The 21,588-nt window shown below is 42.6% G+C and overlaps 1 protein-coding gene across 1 annotated transcript in view; it reads right to left on the bottom strand.

Annotated features, from left to right (window-relative positions):
• LOC129813199 (intersectin-2-like) overlaps positions 1-20,574 on the bottom strand; it is an 83,460-nt gene extending 62,886 nt beyond the window's left edge. The window contains exon 1 of the mRNA XM_055865468.1: positions 20,352-20,574. The gene's annotated coding sequence lies outside the window, so the exon portion shown is untranslated. The remainder of the gene's footprint in view (positions 1-20,351) is intronic.
• Positions 20,575-21,588: the final 1,014 nt, after the last annotated feature.

The following is a 21,588-nucleotide window of genomic DNA, read 5'->3' as shown; positions in this document are numbered from 1 at the left end:
AGAGTCACACACAGAGACCCCAGGGCCACGTCCCAACTCTACTGCTACAGACACCAGGGCCACGTCCCAACTCTACTGCTACAGAGACACCAGGGCCACGTCCCAACTCTACTGCTACAGAGACACCAGGGCCACGTCCCAACTCTACTGCTCCATAGCTTCCTCTCCTTGTTCTCTCACTGCCCTCAATCCCACAAAGTCTAGTGGCCCGGGTTCGATTGCTGATCAGGGAACTTTATGTGGCTCCCGAGTGGTGCAGCGGTCTAAGGCACTACATCTCAGTGCTAGAGGCTTCACTATAGTACTTGGTTCGAATCCAGGATGTATCACATCCGGCCGTGATTGGGTGTCCCATAAGGCGGCGCACAATTGCCCCAGCGTCGTCCGGGTTTGTCCGGGTTAGGCCGTCATTGTAAATAAGAATTTGTTCTTATTGAACTGACTTGCCTAGTTAAATAAAGGTTACATAAAAAATCCCCTTGTTCTCCCCAGCTACAGCAGGATAATGTAACCTGTAAAAGAGCTGCTGCCAAACTCAAACACAACATTAACCGACATGAACAAGCCAGCAGCCATTATAGTGGTTACAGTGGTCAGGAGAACGCATGGCAGACTGGTCTACTATACAGATCAATTACAATTAACAGGAAAAACGTAGAAAACACTGTGTGTGTGTGTGTGTGTGTGTGTGTGTGTGTGTGTGTGTGTGTGTGTGTGTGTGTGTGTGTGTGTGTGTGTGTGTGTGTGTGTGTGTGTGTGTGTGTGTGTGTGTGTGTGTGTGTGTGTGTGTGTGTGTGTGTGTGTGTGTGTGTGTGTTCAACTAACATGGACATTCTTTACATTACTGAGAAGGAACCCTGAATGACAACACCAGGTTGTCAACTGTCTGTCTGTCTGTCTGTCTGTCTGTCTGTCTGTCTGCCTGTCTGTCTGCCTGCCTGTCTGTCTGTCTGTCTGTCTGTCTGCCTGTCTGCCTGTCTGTCTGCCTGCCTGCCTGCCTGTCTGTCTGTCTGCCTGTCTGCCTGTCTGTCTGCCTGTCCCCACAGGTGAATGGCAAGTAGAGGTGTGTAGAGGTGTGTGTGAAGAAAGGTGTATGTAATAACAACCATAGCACCTTCCCAACCCGTTAACAGTGGTCAACACTACAACACTGAGGAAAAGAAAAGTACTGGGAAAGTGCAGAGAAAAGGACAGGGCACGTGAGTTATGTCTAGAGGTCGACCGATTATGATTTTTCAATACCGATACCGATTATTGGAGGACCAAAAAAGCCGATAACGATTAATTGGCAGATTTTTATATATATATTTGTAATGACAATTACAACAATACTGAATGAACAATGAACACTTTTATTTTAATATAATACATCAATAAAATCAATTTAGTCTCAAATAATGAAACATGTTCAATTTGGTTTAAATAATGCAAAAACAAAGTGTTGGAGAAGAAAGTAAAAGTGCAATATGTGCCATGTAAAAAAAAGCTAACGTTTAAGTTCCTTGCTCAGAACATGAGAACATATGAAAGCTGGTGGTTCCTTTTAACATGAGTCTTCAATATTCCCAGGTAAGAAGTTTTAGGTTGTAGTTATTATAGGACTATTTCTCTCTATACCATTTGTATTTCATATACCTTTGACTATTGGATGTTCTAATAGGTACTTTAGTATTGCCAGCCTAATCTCGGGAGTTGATAGGCTTGAAGTCATAAACAGCGCAATGCTTGAAGCATTGAGAAGAGCTGCTGGCAAACGCAGGAAAGTGCTGTTTGAATGAATGCTTATGAGCCTCCTGCTGCCTACCACCGCTCAGTCAGACTGCTCTATCAAATCATAGACTTAATTATAACCTAATAACACACAGAAATACGAGCCTTAGGTCATTAATATGGTCAAATCCGGAAACTATCATTTCGAAAACAAAACGTTTATTCTATCAGTGAAATACAGAACCGTTCCGTATTTTATCTACGGGTGGCATCCATAAGTTTAAATATTGCTGTTACATTGCACAACCTTCAATGTTATGTCATAATTACGTAAAATTCTGGCAAATTAGTTCGCAACAAGCCAGGCGGCCGAAACTGTTGCATATACCCTAACTCTGCGTGCAAGAGAAGTGACACAATTTCCCTAGTTAATATTGCCTGCTAACATGAATTTCTTTTAACTAAATATGCAGGTTTAAAAAAATATACTTCTGTGTATTGATTTTAAGAAAGGCATTGATGTTTATGATTAGGTACATTCGTGCAACGACAGTGCTTTTTTCACGAATGTGCTTGTTAAATCATCCATTTGGCGAAGTAGGCTGTGATTCAATGATAAATTAACAGGCATCGATTAAATGCAACGCAGGACAAGCTAGATATAGTAATATCATCACCCATGTGTAGTTAACTAGTGATTATGTTAAGAATGATTGTTTTTTTATAAGATACATTTAATGCTAGCTAGCACCTTACCTTGGCTCCTTGCTGCACTCGCATAACAGGTAGTCAGCCTGCCACGCAGTCTCCTTGTGGAGTGCAATGTAATCGGCCATGATCGGTGTCCAAAAATGCAGATTACCGATTGTTATGAAAAATTGAAATCTGGCCTAATTAAATCGGCCATTCCGATTAATCGGTCGACCTCTAGTAGAAAAAGGTTATGTACAGCGGGCAAGACATTTTCTACATGGGATTCCTTTTCCTTAGATCACCAAAAACAAAACAACATCTGATAGGAACTCCTCATCAAGCATTTTCACTTGATATTTGTTGGCTTGCTTGTGGAGGCAACCAGCTCTTCCCTAAGCTCACGAAGGCTGCTCTCTTGACAGCATTATTATCCTTGCTTAACAAACCCAACTTCATCTTGGCAGCATTATTATCCTTGCTTAACAAACCCAACTTCATCTTGACAGCATTATTATCCTTGCTTAACAAACCCAACTTCATCCTGACAGCATTATTATCCTTGCTTAACAAACCCAACTTCATCTTGACAGCATTATTATCCTTGCTTAACAAACCCAACTTCATCTTGACAGCATTATTATCCTTGCTTAACAAACCCAACTGCTCTCTTGACAGCATTATTATCCTTGCTTAACAAACCCAACTTCATCTTGACAGCATTATTATCCTTGCTTAACAAACCCAACTTCATTACGTAAAAGTAGATTTTGATGCCCAGCAGACTACGAAGAAAAGCAACGTTGATTGGATAAAGTTTATGATAGCCATAACTGAGTCCATGGTGTTAATTATCTCATCACTTAGTTAAGCACAAAGCACGATCTGGTGTATCAGGCGGTGTACTGATCTCACCGGCGGTGAAAGAGCCGATACGTGGGCAGACAAACCCTGTACCCCCATTAGCAGCTCTGAATAACAAGATGACACTGACAGACATGGTCACCATGTTCCTAACTCCTAGACAACTTTGGAGTACTTTTTGTTGTTGTTGGTGTTAACCTGTTAGGCTGGCTGGCCCGACATCGGTACACTTATGACAACATCCAGCTCAATTGCAGGGCGCGAAATTCAAAATCTATTTTTTTTTTATATTTAACTTTCACACATTAACAAGTCCAATACAGAATTTGAAAGATAAACATCTTGTGAATCTAGCCAACGTGTCCGATTTTTTAAATGTTTTACAGCAAAAACACCACGTATATTTATGTTAGTTCACCACCAAATACAAAAGAGGACAGACATTTTTCACAGCACAGGTAGCATGCACAAAGCCAACCTAACTAACCAAGATCCAACCAAACAAACCTAGAAACAACTTCCTCAGATGACAGTCCTTTAACATTTTACACAATAAATCTATGTTTTGTTCGAAAAATGTGTATATTTGAGCTATAAATCAGTTTTACATTGATGCTACCATCATAGCTACCGTCAGAAATAGCACGGGAGTAGCCAGAGTAAATACAGACACCAACGTCAACTACCTAATTACTCATCATAAAACATTTCAGAAAAATATATGGTGTATAGCAAAATGAAAGACAAAGATCTTGTGAATAGAGCCAATATTTCCGATTTTTTAAGTGTTTTACAGCGAAAACACAATATATCGTTATATTAGCTTACTGCAATAGCTAACACACAACAGCATTGATTCCAAGTAATCGGTAGCGATAGCACAGTTCGACAGATATATGAAATAGCATCCCAAATTGGGTCCTTATCTTTGTTGATCTTCCATCAGAATGTTGTAAAGGGGTCCATTGTCCAGAACCGTCTTTGTTTGGATCCAGAACGAACTATTTCCCTCTTGAATTAGCAAGCACACTGGCCGTGCGGCGCTAACCTCTCCTTCTTGAACAAATTCTTCCAAAGCATCACGTCTAAAGTCCCGAATAAATTTCAATCATATAATTAAACTATATTGAAAAAACATACTTTAGGATGATATTGTGACATGTATCAAATAAAATCGAAGCCGGAGATCATATTCACCTATAACGACGGTTTTCCAGGAGGCAATTCCAGGTCCAACTTCGCGCCTTCGAAAAAAATAATAATGGCGGACCTCTCACTCCAAGAGGATGTATTCAATCCCAGAACGAGATATTCAAGTCATTTCTGCTCTCACTTCCGCATGACACCCAAGGGAAGGTGTATGACGTGTTTCTATAGTCCCAAGTGACATGCCCTTTTATAGACAAGCTCTTGAAAAAAGACCTCGCTTTTGGAAATCTCACTTCCGGATAGGAAATGGGCTGCAGAAAGAGTTCTGGTTCACTTAGAGAAATAATTCAAACGGTTTAAGAAACTAGAGAGTGTTTTCTATCCAAAAGTAATGATAATATGCATATTGTACGAGCAAGAATTGAGTAGGAGGCCGTTTGAAATGGCCACCTCTTTCCAGGTTACTCAATGCTGCCCCTTGCAGCCATAAGAAGTTTTAATGCCTAAATTATTTGCCAAAAAATTACTTTTGGATATTAGATCGACGGTTGCTCAGCAGCATTACGACCAGGAATGAAACTTTCCTGAATTGGATCGTTTGTTCACAATTCAACGTCTCAGACATGAGACATTCAGAAAGTATTCATACCCCCGGACTTATTCCACATTTTGTTACATACTGAATTCAAAAATGTACACACAATAACCCACAACGACAAAAGTGAAAACAGGTTTTTCGACATTTTTGCAAATGTATTTAAAAATTTAATACTTAAATATCTAATTTACATAAGTACTCATGCCACTGAGTCAATACATGTTAGAATCACCTTTGGTAGTGATTTGAGCTGTGAGTATTTCTGGTTAAGTCTAAGAGCTTTGCACACCTGGATTGTACAATATTTGCACATCATTATTTTAAAAATTATTCAAGCTCTGTCAAGATGGTTGTTGATCATTGCTAGACAGCAATTTTCAAGTCTTTCCATAGTCAAAACTGTAACTAGGCCACTCAGGAACATTCAGTGTCATCTTGGTAAGCAACTCCAGTGTATATTTGGCCTTGTGTTTTAGGTTATTGTACTGCTGAAAGGTGAATTCATCTCCCAGTATTTGTTGGAAAGCAGGCTGAACCAGGTTTTCATCAAGGATTTTGTCTGTTCTTTGCTCTATTCTGTTTCTTTTTATCCTAAAAAACTCCCAAGTCCTTGCCGATGACAAGCATACCCATAACCTGATGCAGCCACCACAATGCTTGGTGGTACTCAGTAATGTGTTGTGTTTGCTCCTAACATAACACTTTCAATTCAATTCAGGACATTAAGTTAATTTCTTTCCCACATTTTTTTGCAGTTTTACTTTAGTGCCTTATTGCAAACAGGATGGATGTTTAGGATTTTTTGTATTCTGTACAGGTTTCCTTCTCTTCACTCTGTCAATTAGGTTAGTATTGTGGAGTAACTACAAATGTTGTTGATCCATCCTCAGTTTCTCCTATCACAGCCATTAAACTCTGTAACTATTTTAAAGTCACCATTGGCCTCATGGTGAAATCCATATGTGGTTTCCTTCCTCTCCGGCAACTGAGTTAGGAAGGACACCTGTATCTTTGTAGTGGCTGGGTGTATTGATACACCATCCAAAGTGTAATTAATAACTTCACAATACTCAAGTGGATATTCAATGTCTGCTTTTTTACCCATCTACCAATAGGTGCCCTTCTATGCAAGGCATTGGAAAACCTCCCTGTGGTTGAATCTGTGTTTGAAATTCACTGCTGGACTGAGAGATTGTGTGGGGCACAGAAACGAGGTAGTTATTCAACAATCATGTTAAATGCTGTCATTGCACACAGAGTGAGTCCATGAAACTGATTATGTGACTTTTTAAGCACATTTTTAATCCTGAAGAATTGCTATAACAAAGGGGTTGAATACTTATTGGCACAAGACATTTCAGCTTTTCATTTTTTATAAAATGTGTTAAAATTCCTAAAAACAAAATTGCACTTTGACATTATGGGGTAGTGTGTGTAGGAAAGAGACACAGAATCTTAATTTAATCCATTTTAAATTCAGGCTGTAACACAACACAATGTGGAAGAAGTCCCTGGGGGGTGAATACTTTCTGAAGACACTGTATGTGGCAGGGACTCCAGAAAATCACAGACTATAGAGGCAAAAACCTGCCACGTCGCCGACACCAACGCCTTGCTCTCGGATAAGCTAAACACCTTCGCCCGCTTCTAGGAAAACACAGTGCCGCCGACGTGGGCCACCACCGCTCACGAGGACTGTCTGCTCGCCAGGACTGTCTGCTCGCCAGGACTGTCTGCTCGCCAGGACTGTCTGCTCGCCAGGACTGTCTGCTCGCCAGGACTGTCTGCTCGCCAGGACTGTCTGCTCGCCAGGACTGTCTGCTCGCCAGGACTGTCTGCTCGCCAGGACTGTCTGCTCGCCAGGACTGTCTGCTCGCCAGGACTGTCTGCTCGCCAGGACTGTCTGCTCGCCAGGACTGTCTGCTCGCCAGGACTGTCTGCTCGCCAGGACTTGTCTGCTCGCGAGGACTGTCTGCTCGCGAGGACTGTCTGCTCTCGTTCTCCATGGCCGACACGAGTAAAACATTTAAGCATGTTAACCCTTGCAAGACGGCATCCCTAGCCGCGTTCTCAGAGCTTGTGCAGACCAGCTGGCTGGAGTGTTTACGGACATATTCAATCTCTCCCTTTCCCAGTCTGTCGTCCCCTCTTGCTTCAAGATGGCTACCATTGTTCCTGTACCCAAGAATGTGAAAGTAACTGAACTAAATTACTATCGCCCCGCAGCACTCACTTCTGTGATCATGAAGTGTTTTGAGAGACTAGTCAAGGATCATATCACCTCCATCTTACCCGACACAATAGACCACGCCTCAAACTCATTCCACGGAGGACCGAATGTCTGGGGGTTTTCGCTCCACCCTTGTACTTGATAGAATTAAAGTCACTAATTAGTAAGGAACTCCCCTCACCTGGTTGTCTAGGTCTTAAGAAAAATTCAAAAAATAAAAAAGACACACGGCCCTCCATGGAATGAGTTTGACACCCCTGCCCTAGACTCACAACAATTTACATACCGCCCCAACAGATCCATGGATGTAGCAATCGCACTGCCTATCCCACCTGCACAAGAGAAATACCTATATAAGAATGCTGTTCATCAACTACAGCTCAGCCTTCAACATCATAGTGCCTTCCAAGACTCCAGGTACTGAAGGAAGGCAACAACACCTCCACCACACTGATCATCACCACAGGGGCCCCATAAGGGTGCGTGCTCAGCCCCCTTCTGTACTCCCTGTTCACCCATGACTACGTGGCCATGCACGCCTCAAACTCAAATCATCAAGTTTTCAGGTAACAGAGGTAGGCCTGATTACCAACAACAACGAGACAGCCTACAGGAAGGAGGAGAGTGCCCTGGTGGAGTGGTGCCAGGAAAATAACCACTCCCTAAACGTCAACAAAACAAAGTAGCTGATCAAGGACTTCAGGAGAAAGCACGTCCCCGACCACATAAGTGGAGAGGGTGAAAAGCTTCAAGTTCCTCAGTGTGCATATAAAATAGCAGACCCAGAGAAGCCAAGGGAGGTGATAGGTTGGAATGAAGAGGACACACGATTGTAGAAAAACAATACTTGAATTTCTTACAGATACAGGGTTTCAGGATACAAGGCTTGTTTCAAACAGTCCATAGCAGCAACATTCAGGACACGAAAACTCACAAAAAATGACAGATGATAGCGAGTCTAAAGCTCAGCCCCTCAATAGGGTTCCTACTGCAGCTAAGAATGGGCCTAAATGGTAAACAGCATAACTAGGGGATTACCACTTTTCCAGCTCTAAACAGAGTCCAACTCCCCTTACTGGGACTAAATATAGTCTACCAGAACAGACAAAATCAACTGCCAGTACAACAACAAACTGCGATGGAGCACATTGTAAAATGGTGTTCAACTCTCAGCTGAAAGAAAAGGAAAACATTTATCCCCTTTGATCCTCAACCCCACCCACACTTATTAACCAATGAGAATCAGCATTTAATTATAATAACTTTACTTTGTTAATTAGACCAGGTAACACTATGGAAAACATGATTTGTTAATTGCATTCATTAGTTTAAAATTACCATATTTAGTCATGTACAATTTAGTTTAAAAGACAGAGCTACATCAAATAGAACATGATTCATGTACAACTTAGTTTAAAAAGGCAGAGCTACATCAAATAGAACATGATTCATGTACAACTTAGTTTAAAAAGGCAGAGCTACATCAAATAGAACATGATTCATGTACAACTTAGTTTAAAAAGGCAGAGCTACATCAAATAGAACATGATTCATGTACAACTTAGTTTAAAAGGCAGAGCTACATCAAATAGAACATGATCAAATAGAACTACTACTGAGGGAGACTGAACTACATGCTAATTATCTAACACACCACACCTGGCTTAAACCTGAGCAACCAAGTCTGTAGCAAACAACTAAAGTCAGGAACACCTAAACTGGTAGATAGCCACGGACTTGTGCACTTTATCCAAACCACACATGTATATACTTTGAAGAATTTAAAGATAATATGAACTTCCATTTTAAAATGGTGATGAGGCCAGACTAAGGCTACCTCATCACAGTGCACATCACTGACAACCTGAAAGGTGCAACATTGCGCCTCTTCAACACAAGGAGGCTGAAGAAGTTTGGCTTGGCCCCTAAGACCCTCAGGAACTCTTACAGATGCACCATTGAGAGCATCCTGTCGACCTGTATCACCGTCCGCAACGGCCGGGCTCTAAAGAGGGTGGTGAGTCACCGGGGGGACACTTCCTGCCCTCCAGGACATCTACAGCACCCGGTGTCACAGGAAGGCCAAGAAGATCATCAAGGACCTCAGTCACCCGAGCCACGACCTGTTCACCCCTATATCATCTACAAGGCGGAGACAGTACAGGTGCATCAATGCTGAGACCATCCTGTTCACACCGCTAACATCCAGAAGGTGAGGTCAGTACAGGTGCATCAGAGCTGAGACCATCCTGTTCACACCGCTAACATCCAGAAGGTGAGGTCAGTACAGGTGCATCAGAGCTGAGACCGAGAGACTGAAACACAGCTTCTATCTCCAGGCCATCAGACTGTTAAATAGTTATCATCAGCCAGCCTCCGCCCAGTACCCTGCCCTAAACATTAGTCACTGTTACTAGCCGGCTACCACCTGGTACTCTACCCGGCACCTTACAGACTGCTGCCCTATGTACATAGAGTCAATGAGCAATAGTCACTTTAATAATGTTTGCATACTGTTTTACCGACTTCATATGTAAATACTGTATTCTAGTCAAGGCTAAACAACTACTGCTGTTCACACCTTTTCTATTCATACACTGTCCATAGTGTCTATACACAACATCATATACATTTACAGTGTATTTACACTGAACAAAAAATATAAAATGCAACACAAAGTGTTGGTCCCATGTTTCATGAGCTGAAATAAAAGAATCCAGAAATGTTCCATACGCACAGAAAAAGGTTTATTTCTCTCAAATGTTGTGCACACATTTTTCACATCCCTGTTAGTGAGCATTTCTCATTTGCCAAAATAATCCATCCACTTGACAGGTGTGGCATAACAACAAGCTGATTAAACAGGATGATCATTACACAGGTGCACCTTGTGCTGGGGACAATAAAAGGCCACTCTAAAATGTGCAGATGTCACTCAACACAATGCCACAGATGTCTCAATTTTGAGGGAGCAAGAAATTGGCATGTTGACTGCAGGAATGTCCACCAGAGCAGTTGCCAGCAAATGTAATGTTAATTTCTCTACCATAACGCCTCAAATGTCGTTTTAGAGGATTTGTATTATGTCCTACCGGCGTCACAACCAAAGCCAACTAGCACTCAAAAAAGAAGTATATGGATTGTGCACAGACCACGTCTTGTGTTGAAAAGGAGAGCATACCGCTACAGAGAGAACAGAGTGACAACTCTGGGCCTGTAGAGATGTCATCATCAGAACACCAGTTAACCCTGTCATCATTCTCTGTGGGAGTTCTACTCTACCGACAGGGAATAACACAACACAAATCAGGGCTGAGATACAGAGACCGGACAGAAAGGAGAGAGGCTAGGAACAACACAGTCACTGTCTATACCTCTCACTGGTCTATAGAGGCTATTTCCGTTCAGGGCGATGAGCGCTGACTCAACACACACCTGAGTCATCCTGTCACAGCTCAGGAATGCAGACTGACAGTTCTGAGAGAGGAAAATAGAAAAAGGAGAAAAAAAGCTGTGAGAATGAGAGCATGTAGGGTGGATAGAGGGATACGCCTAGCCGTAACGTGGCCTAAAGCCCATCTCACCATGGTGACCAGTCCTTGTCTACATCAGGACTTTAAATGGTAAACTATAGAGCCATTTGAATCACTGCAACATGATCACAGATTAATGATGTTTACTTTTCTTTCTTTCGGGGCATGCCTCTCCCTCCATTGTTTCACCCTGAAGCCTTTGGGTGAGTTCCATCTAGAAACTCCCTCTACACAGGCCTGTACAGATGATCGTTGGGCCTACAGACGGATCAGCTGACAACGTTAGGAAAACGATGCAGGAGTTTCAATGGGGCAGAAGTCTGTTTGTTGTGATTCTGGACAGCCAGATAGTTAGCAATAATGACAAGACACTGTGGGGAATCGTAAGTGGCTCGTTTGAGCTAGTTTCATCTGGTTCTTGATACCATGTCTTGTTTTGAGGTGTTTTGACTGATGCCATATCTATGCTAATATGGCTCAAATTCACTAGCTAGCTAACCAACAACTGTATCAATGTATTTGAGAATCAACATGTGCTCATTGTGCAATTGTATTTATGTTTCAATAAACATTGGAAAGGAAATATAGTTTACATGACGTCAACAGTCTCTGTGTCTCTCTGTCTCTGGTAGTGATGCACCGTTATGACATTTTTGGCCGATATCCAATATGTTTATTGCCCAAAAAAATAATACCAATAACCGATCTTAAAAATTTTTCCGACCTTTTAAGCATTCTAGTACAGTTAATTAGTAGAAACAACACACACACACACACACACACACACAGACAAAAAAGTTATTTTGTTGTCATTTACGTACAGTGGGGAGAACAAGTATTTGATACACTAACGATTTTGCAGGTTTTCCTACTTACCAAGCATGTAGAGGTCTGTAATTTTTATCATAGGTACACTTCAACTGTGAGAGACGGAATCAAAAATCCAGATAATCACATTGTATGATTTTTAAGTAATTAATTAGCATTTTATTGCATGACATAAGTATTTGATCACCTACCAACCAGTAAGAATTCCGGCTCTCACCGACCTGTTAGTTTTTCAATAAGAAGCCCTCCTGTTCTCCACTCATTACCTGTATTAACTGCACCTGTTTGAACTCGTTAACTATATAAAAGACACCTGTCCACACACTCAAACAGACTCCAACCTCTCCACAATGGCCAAGACCAGAGAGCTGTGTAAGGACATCAAGGATAAAATTGTAGACCTGCACAAGGCTGGGATGGGCTACAGGACAATAGGCAAGCAGCTTGGTGAGAAGGCAACAACTGTTGGCGCAATTATTAGAAAATGGAAGAAGAGGACAGTCAATCACCCTTGGTCTGGGGCTCCATGCAAGATCTCACCACGTCATGAGGAAGGTGAGGGATCAGCCCAGAACTACACGGCAGGACCTGGTCAATGACCTGAAGAGAGCTGGGACCACAGTCTCAAAGAAAACCATTAGTAACACACTACGCCGTCATGGATTAAAATCCTGCAGCGCACGCAAGGTCCCCCTACTCAAGCCAGCGCATGTCCAGGCCCATCTGAAGTTTGCCAATGACCATCTGGATGATCCAGAGGAGAAATGGGAGGTCATGTGGTCTGATGAGACAAAAATAGAGCTTTTTGGTCTAAACTCCACTTGCCGTGTTTGGAGGAAGAAGAAGGATGAGTACAACCCCAAGAACACCATCCCAACCGTGAAGCATGGAGGTGGAAACATCATTCTTTGGGGATGCTTTTCTGCAAAGGGGACAGGACGACTGCACTGTATTGAGGGGAGAATGGATGGGGCCATGTATAGCGAGATCTTGGTCAACAACCTCCTTCCCTCAGTAAGAGCATTGAAGATGGGTCGTGGCTGGGTCTTCCAGCATGACAACGACCCGAAACGCACAGCCAGGGCAACTAAGTAGTGGCTCCGTAAGAAGCATCTCAAAGTCCTGGAGTGGCCTAGCCAGTCTCCAGACCTGAACCCAATAGAAGATCTTTGGAGGGGAGCTGAAAGTCCATATTGCCCAGCGACAGCCCCGAAACCTGAAGGATCTGGAGAAGGTATGTATGGAGGAGTGGGCCAAAATCCCTGCTGCAGTGTGTGCATACCTGGTCAAGAACTACAGGAAACGTATGATCTCTGTAATTGCAAACAAAGGTTTCTGTACCAAATATTAAGTTCTGCTTTTCTGATGGATCAAATACTTATGTCATGCAATAAAATGCAAATTTATTACTTAAAAATCATACAATGTGATTTTCTGGATTTTTGTTTTAGATTCCGTCTCTCACAGTTGAAGTGTACCTATGATAACAATTACAGACCTCTACATGCTTTGTAAGTAGGAAAACCTGCAAAATCGGCAGTGTTTCAAATACTTGTTCTCCCCATTGTATGTCCCCATTACCAGTAAAACATAATCAAAACAGATTTCTTTCACTTACTTGCTGTGCTGTTTCGTTGTTCATTTGTTCAGTCTCAACCAGGATTTCATCATACATGTCAAGCAGTGAAGTTTCAGCTCTGTCTGTCCGTGGCCTCTCTTCCTCGGTGCGCACTGTCACTGTGTCCGTTTCCATCTTGTCCAGCTGTGGCTGTAACATTTCACGTAAACCCTGTTTCTTGTCTGCATCGAAGTAGCGGTCCTTGTACCTAGCATCAAGCATGGTGGCGACACAGTAAAGAGGCCCAGAGAGAATGCCACCGAATCGCTTGTTCACAGCCTCTTGTAGAGTACTTCTGCAAGTGTTAATCCCACGGTCTGCGTCGGTGGTTTTGTTGAGCAGGCGTTTCAATGCCATGACAGAGGGGTGTCACGTCTGCTACAAACGCAGTTGAGGAGCTTATTTCTCCAGTCAGTTGTTCAAATGGAGCGAGTTAGTGTTTCCATGTTTCAAACATGTTTTCAAATGCCATTTGGAATGGCAGCAGCGTATGAGAACCAGCTCATTCTTGAGCATTCAATACGGCTTTCCTCAGTTTCGAAATCCTCGTCGACCCACTGTGTCGTCAGACTCAGCATTGCTCATAGGGCTGACATCGCTGGTCCAATTGTCAGTCATGAAGCTAATAGCAGTGACGCCCATAGTAAGTAGTTCACGGATGTGCGTTTCAACAATACTGTGTAACTCCGGTAGGGCAACTTCCTGAAAAATAGCACCTACTTAGTAGAGTGTACCAGGGCTCGAGGTGCTCGACCAGTCAGCGAAAGCCAACATCATCCCCGACAGAGAATGGTTGATTGTCAAGGGCAATGAATTCTATTATCTTGGCGTTAATGGATTTCACCTTTGAGTTGTCTCACAAAAATGTTCTTACTCTTTCAAATGACTGCTCGACTTGTTTAGATGTTGGAAGTGGGCTTAGTATTTTCCTGCTTTTGTTCTGTGTAGCGCTGCATTTTTTGTGGCGTCATTACGTCATCCACTTACGTTATATAGGTATGCACGTCAGCTTTGACATCGGTTTTGCACATCGGCATTAAACTAGACACTAGGCCGAAGCCGATGTTGGCATGTTTAGCTAATATCGTCCGATTCCGATATGCTTACCGATATATGGTGCATCCCTGGTCTAAGCCAACCCTGTCTGTTCAGCCCCATAGGACCACGCTCATCGGTTCTGTTGCTAACAACCAACCCGTCAGTGGAGGCTCCTCAGAGAAGGAAGAGGAGGACCATCCTCTAATGTGAATTTCATAAAAATAAAAATTGTGAAACATTTAAAAAGTTATCCTTTTTAGATAAAACTATACTAAATACATCCACGTCACCAAATAATTTATTAAAACACACTGTTTTGCAATGAAGGTCTACAGTAGCCTCAGCGGCACTCTGTAGGGTAGCGCCATGCTGAGGCCAGAGGACAGCTAGCTTCTGTCCTCCTCTGGGTACAATGACTTCAATACAAAACCTAGGATGCTCATGCTTCTCACCACCTTCCATAGACTTACACAATAATTATGACAAAGTCCGGAGGACGTCCTACAACCTATCAGAGATCATGCAGCATGAACTGACATGTTGTCCACCCAATCAAAGGATCGGAGAATTAATCTAGTACTGAAAGCATAAACTACAGCTAGATAGCACTGCAGTGCGTTATATGTGGTGGGTAGTTGACTCAAAGAGAGAGAAAGTCAATAGTTTAACAGTTTTTACCAAATCATTTCTTCCAAAATCAAGGAGAGAGAGAGAGAGATATTTGGTAGTATTTATTCACTTTCACTAGTTTAGCCTACTCAAACAGAGAGGGATGCTATGTTAGATAGCTGGCTATGGCTATCCAATACTGTAACTCTTCCAAGTCAAGGTAAGCTTTTAGTTTTATTACTTTATTGCCACTGGGGCCCACCGATGTAACTGCTAAATTGCTTTCTGACTGTACACTGTATTGCATGATTGTAGCAGGTTTACTAACGTGTTAGTTCTCAATCATTTTGAATATGAGGTGACAATGATGTAGGCTGTGTGTAGCAGTTAGCAGTCATGATAAGAAGGTTTGGCATAGAAAGTTTTTTTCACCTGGTCACAGACCGCTGATGTGTTGTGCACTGAAGTCCACAAGCGAAGGGAAAAGGTGAGAGGAGAGCACGTCAATAGTTGTGATAAATAATGATATATACAAGAATCAATAATGATATATACAAGGATCAAAGTGACCATGCTGTTTTATATGGCTGCTATGAAAGTGAACTGTTTGCATGTGATCAGGGGTGTATTCGTTCCGCCAATTCAGTTGAGAAACGGTTCTTAAAAACGGAACGAAATGGGGATAAACATACCTGAATTTGTCCAATAGAAACTCTCGTTTGCAAATGTTGGACTAATGATTATCCCCTAGATCAGCTAGATGCAGGCAAGAGGTGATACTGTTGGACTAATGATTATACCCTATATCAGCTAGATGCAGGCAAGCGGTGATACTGTTGGACTAATGATTATACCCTATATCAGCTAGATGCAGGCAAGAGGTGATACTGTTGGACTAATGATTATACCCTATATCAGCTAGATGCAGGCAAGAGGTGATACTGTTGGACTAATGATTACACCCTAGATCCGCTAGATGCAGGCAAGAGGTGATACTGTTGGACTAATGACTACACCCTAGATCCGCTAGATGCAGGCAAGAGGTGACACTGTTGGACTATTGATTACACCCTAGATCCGTTAGATGCAGGCAAGAGGTGACACTGTTGGATTAATGATTACACCCTATATCAGCTAGATGCAGGCAAGAGTGTGCAAGGTGGTATTGAATGTGTCACTGTCTTTCACATCGATTACTCAAAATTCTAAATGGCATATGAATGACTGTCATCCAATATGCTGTAATAGAAATAAGGCAATGCTATTTAAACAAAAATAAATCATCCTCCCTGATCTTAAAAACCGGCACCGACCGTCACTGCAACCCATCTATAGCATATTGATGTGGTCCTTGACATATTGAAGACCTCTCCAGGCACATTGTAAATATCTGTATATCTGCCTGGACCTAACAAGGATGAGGTTCTCCACAGCCAATCACAGACAAGATGGAGATCAGGGCACGGTTTCCCAAAAGCATCTTAAGGCTAAATTAATCATTTAGCTCAATGGTTCTAACGATGAACCTTGATCTAGAGAATATTAGGTCACCTGATCTCATCTAGGCTGGATTGGCTATCTAGATGAAGGCTTAATCTGGATTAATGGGTGTGAAGCTACTTAAAATCTCTCCCTGATCACAGTCAAGACCAGAGCTGGAGAACGGCTAGCTACTGTTGGTATAGTTTGGGTTATGGGCAATTCCATGGTAATGGAATTACGTTGAGACTCAAGATGTATCACTTAAAATGTATTCCAAACATAAACCATTGATTTCAAAGTTTAACGAACCATACAACTCTATGCTCAAAGACTATTTTTAACAAATTTACACAGAACATTTTACAAAACCATGTTAACTGGAAGAACTGTGCAAATGCAAAGTTTGGTAAGAGAATTTCGATAAAATCTCTTCGTTTTTTTGTCTCCCCATGTTTTCCAAAAAGTCTTAAATATCTGCTCCGGATTAAGATTCACCGATGTCTTCAGAAAGAACGGTGTGTCAGCTACGACATGACACAATGACTTTGAAAAAAATCTCTTTTGGTTATTGAACTAGGTTAACATTAAGTGAAGTGGATTTACACCCGGTAACAGAATTTCATCATGGGATCTGTACTACAGAAATGCATAATGATGGATATGAATGTCATTCTCTTCATGGTGATGTATCCTAAATAGGTACACAAAAACATATAAATATACAATATCCTCCTTTGCATATTTGGGTATTAAACAACACACTGGCTATTATTGTAATGAGTTCTACCCCAAAACAAGACCAAATTTGGTTGGTCCACATAGGACCAAATCTGAACCAATCATAGACGTCTGTTTCACAAGTTTCAACATCAAAGTACAGCACAGTAGTTCAGTAAAGTAGAGAAGACTACAGTTCAGTACAGTATATAATTTCAGTAATACCTATTACCCCACTGAAGATGTTCCTTTAAAAAAAAGTATACTTATACTCAGTCATAAGACTTTATATGGGCCAATAAAATTCAGAATAAAAAGGAAAGTTTTACATCTCCCATAGTCTGAGGGGGTTTTAACCTTCCTGACTTGGAAGTGTATCAACTCACTATTCCAGGGCTTCTACTTGTGACATATAGTTCAACGCACTAAAGAGAAACAATGGGAACATATTGAAGATGAGCATGCTCATCCCCAGAATATTTTTCCCTGTCTATTTTCAAAGGATAACGCTAAGAAGATTAACAAATTCATCGTTAACATCACTATAAAAACATGGAAGAAAATGAAATGTATTCTACAAGAACCAGTATTACTCCCTAAAAACACAACCTTCTGGAACAATCCTTGGATAGCTTTTAGGAATTCACCGATGCATTGGTCCGCATGGAAAACTAAAAGGAATAGAAACCGTAAAGGACTTGGTAACAGGTCATTAAAAAGACACAACTCTGTTTATCCATGTCTCTGTCCCGACACAGCTCTGTGTGTCACTGTCCCCTAACACAGCTCTGTGTGTCACTGTCCCCTAACACAGCTCTGTTTATCCCCGTCCCCTAACACAGCTCTGTGTATCCATGTCCCCTGTCACAGATCTGTTTATCCCCGTCCCCTAACACAGCTCTATTTATCCCCGTCCCCTAACACAGCTCTGTTTATCCCGTCCCCTGTCACAGCTCTGTTTGTCACTGTCCCCTAACACAGATCTGTTTATCCCCGTCCCCTAACACAGATCTGTTTATCCCCGTCCCCTAACACAGCTGTTTATCCCCGTCCCCTAAGACAGATCTGTTTATCCCCGTCCCCTAACACAGATCTGTTTATCCCCGTCCCCTAACACAGCTCTGTTTATCCCCGTCCCCTAACACAGATCTGTTTATCCCTGTCCCCTAACACAGATCTGTTTATCCCCGTCCCCTAACACAGCTGTTTATCCCCGTCCCCTAAGACAGATCTGTTTATCCCCGTCCCCTAACACAGATCTGTTTATCCCCGTCCCCTAACACAGCTCTGTTTATCCCCGTCCCCTAACACAGCTCTATTTATCCCCGTCCCCTAACACAGATCTGTTTATCCCCGTCCCCTAAGACAGATCTGTTTATCCCGTCCCCTAACACAGCTCTGTTTATCCCCGTCCCAACACAGCTCTGTGTATCCATGTCCCGTCACAGATCTGTTTATCCCCGGCCCCTAACACAACTCTATTTATCCCCGTCCCCTAACACAGCTCTGTGTATCCATGTCCCCTGTCACAGATCTGTTTATCCCCGTCCCCTAACACAGCTCTGTTTATCCCCGTCCCCTAACACAGCTCTGTGTATCCATGTCCCCTGTCACAGATCTGTTTATCCCCGTCCCCTAACACAGATCTGTTTATCCCCGTCCCCTAACACAGCTCTGTGTATCCATGTCCCCTGTAACAGCTCTGTTTATCCATGTCCCCTGTCACAGCTCTGTTTATCCATGTCCCCTGTCACAGCTCTGTTTATCCATGTCCCCTGTAACAGCTCTGTGTATCCATGTCCCCTGTCACAGCTCTGTGTATCCATGTCCCCTGTCACAGCTCTGTGTATCCATGTCCCCTGTCACAGCTCTGTGTATCCACGTCCCCTGTAACAGCTCTGTTTATCCCCGTCCCCTAACACAGATCTGTTTATCCTCGTCCCCTGTCACAGCTCTGTGTATCCTCGTCCCCTGTAACAGCTCTGTTTATCCCCGTCCCTTGTCACAGCTCTGTTTATCCATGTCCCCTGTCACAGCTCTGTTTATCCATGTCCCCTGTCACAGCTCTGTGTATCCATGTCACCTGTCACAGCTCTGTGTATCCATGTCCACTGTCACAGCTCTGTGTATCCATGTCCCAGCTCTGTGTATCCATGTCCCCTGTCACAGCTCTGTTTATCCATGTCACCTGTCACAGCTCTGTGTATCCATGTCACCTGTCACAGCTCTGTGTATCTATGTCCACTGTCACAGCTCTGTTTATCCCCGTTCCTTACTAGCTCTGTTGTTGATCCCTATTCGATGGTCCTCAAGTTATGGAAAACAAAGCAGGTTGTGTGCAGTGCAGTCTGTTTGACAGTGTTAAATAATCAACCATGAGTTCAACCTTCCCCACCTGCTATATACAGGTGAGTCTGGATCATTCAGCGCTACCCAAATGAATGCAGGCCTAATAGAAGATAGCAAATCTAATACCATGTCCACTCCACTATCAACAACAGCAGCCTGTCTGGGGTATGGGATGTTACATCTGTGTAGAATCACATCACCAAGGTTTGCTACCAAAAAACTAAGTAAACAGGCATGATGCTTCATACAGTATGATCTTTATAGTGGTTGGAATGACCAGATGATAATGATTGGAATTGCTGTGACGTCCCTGGGTATGTAGATCCATGGACAACATCAGACACAAAACAACCGTTCAAGTGGAGGATAGGACGGCTTAGTTTATTTACAATGTAGACTAACAGTATCGATAGTATCAGAACCACTTTGCATTGTGCTATGTTGTACTGCTACTATCAAATCTAAAACTGACACCTAGCTGGCTACTGTGGAATTCTCTGATCACTTGTCTCAAACAAGAGAGACAAATTAGCAACCTGCTCAACAAGTTTGGTTTGAGAAATCTAAGGGAGTTTTTGTGCATGAAATACGGTTTTAAACACAACAGACCAATTATTGGCTATCTAGATAGCAACGTCTTCTTTGCCATTTTAGCGAATCTTTTAGTTCGACCAACTTCAAACAAGTTCGTGTGAGGAAGGCACACTATCAGTGTTGATTTAAAAAACAATCCATATTTCAAGTGCATCAACAAAAAAATCCCTAACTAGGCATAATACAATTATTACGTAGCTAAGTACATTCAATCAATATTTTATTTAAATAAGGGCAACAGCTCAATGTAAGGACGGGCAGTAGCTCAATGTTTTCGCAAGCAATATCTTCCCAACAAAAATAACATGGGCTCGCTGGGAAAGGCAGTTTGGGGTCGCTTACCTCTCACCATAAGGGGGAAAAAAACATAAACTTTATCTTCTTTTCTGTCCGCAGTAAAAAAAAATCTAAATAGCCCCGACAAGGTCTCCCTGGCGTTATGCAGCCGTCTCGTAATGGCAGAATGGTGTAATTCCGAGAGCAATGTGTAGTTTAATAAACCAGACCTGTTGCTGACAGCTTGGTCACATAGACAACATGGATAATAGGCGGATCGCCGGTGCGCGGGCACGGCGAAGTTTGACTGGGAGGAGGGGAGCGCGCATGGAGTTATCCAGCTGATTAGACAATCTTCTTCTTCGGTATCGTAACGTTCGAACGTTTGTCTGTGCATGCCGCCACCTACTGTGCGGGAGTGTATGGTCGATCACGTTACATTTGGTGATACAAACATTTAAAGGAATCACCATTTAAAATTGTAGCAACAATTACACCAATATAGCATAACTTTGACCCTTACTGCTCCTACTCCAGGCTGATGGCCTGGGAGGACAGGTCTCTTTCGTTCAACACACCTTGTTGCTCTTCTGCAGTAAAACCTTGTACACCCAAGTACTTAAAAAATAAAATATTTAACCTTTATTTAACTAGGCAAGTAAGTTAAGATCAAATACTTATTTGCAATGACTGCCTACCCCAGCCCAACCCGGACGAAGCTAGGCCAATTGTGCGCCGCCCTATGGGACTCCCAATCACGGCCAGATGTGATGTAGCCTGGATTTGAACCAGCTACTTCTCTGCAGCTGTCAACACAACATCTATTCTCTGTTATTTGCATTTGATTTATGCGGTACAGGTGATAACCATGGCAATTAATGCTAAGAAGCCAACCTTACTGAAGCACAAATGTGTATCTCTATGTATTGGCCTAGGACTACTACTCACCCCTGACCAAACATCCTCTACTCAGCATACGGCACCTTCTGTTCGACTCTGACAACCTCAAACTGTCTCTATTGCACCGGGACCTTCTGATCCCCAGCAACAAATCCCCACGATACGACACTTCTGATCCCCAGCAACATATCCCCACGATACGACACTTCTGATCCCCACGATACGACACATTTGTTTGTCCCATGCCCTCCTGCACAATTCTCACATCTTGGAATCTCCATCCTATACACTGCTGCATCATGACCATAAGCTTGTCATCTAAAACACCTTAGTGGGTTCGGCACAAAAGCTCTCAAGGGATAACTGACATATACTAACATGACATTGCCAGTTAAAGACTCCA

The sequence above is a fragment of the Salvelinus fontinalis genome, chromosome 16 (assembly GCF_029448725.1).
Source record: "Salvelinus fontinalis isolate EN_2023a chromosome 16, ASM2944872v1, whole genome shotgun sequence".
In the NCBI taxonomy this organism is placed as follows: Eukaryota; Metazoa; Chordata; class Actinopteri; order Salmoniformes; family Salmonidae; genus Salvelinus; species Salvelinus fontinalis.
Note: the sequence above shows the minus strand (reverse complement) of the source record. Positions and strands in the feature narration are given on the sequence as shown.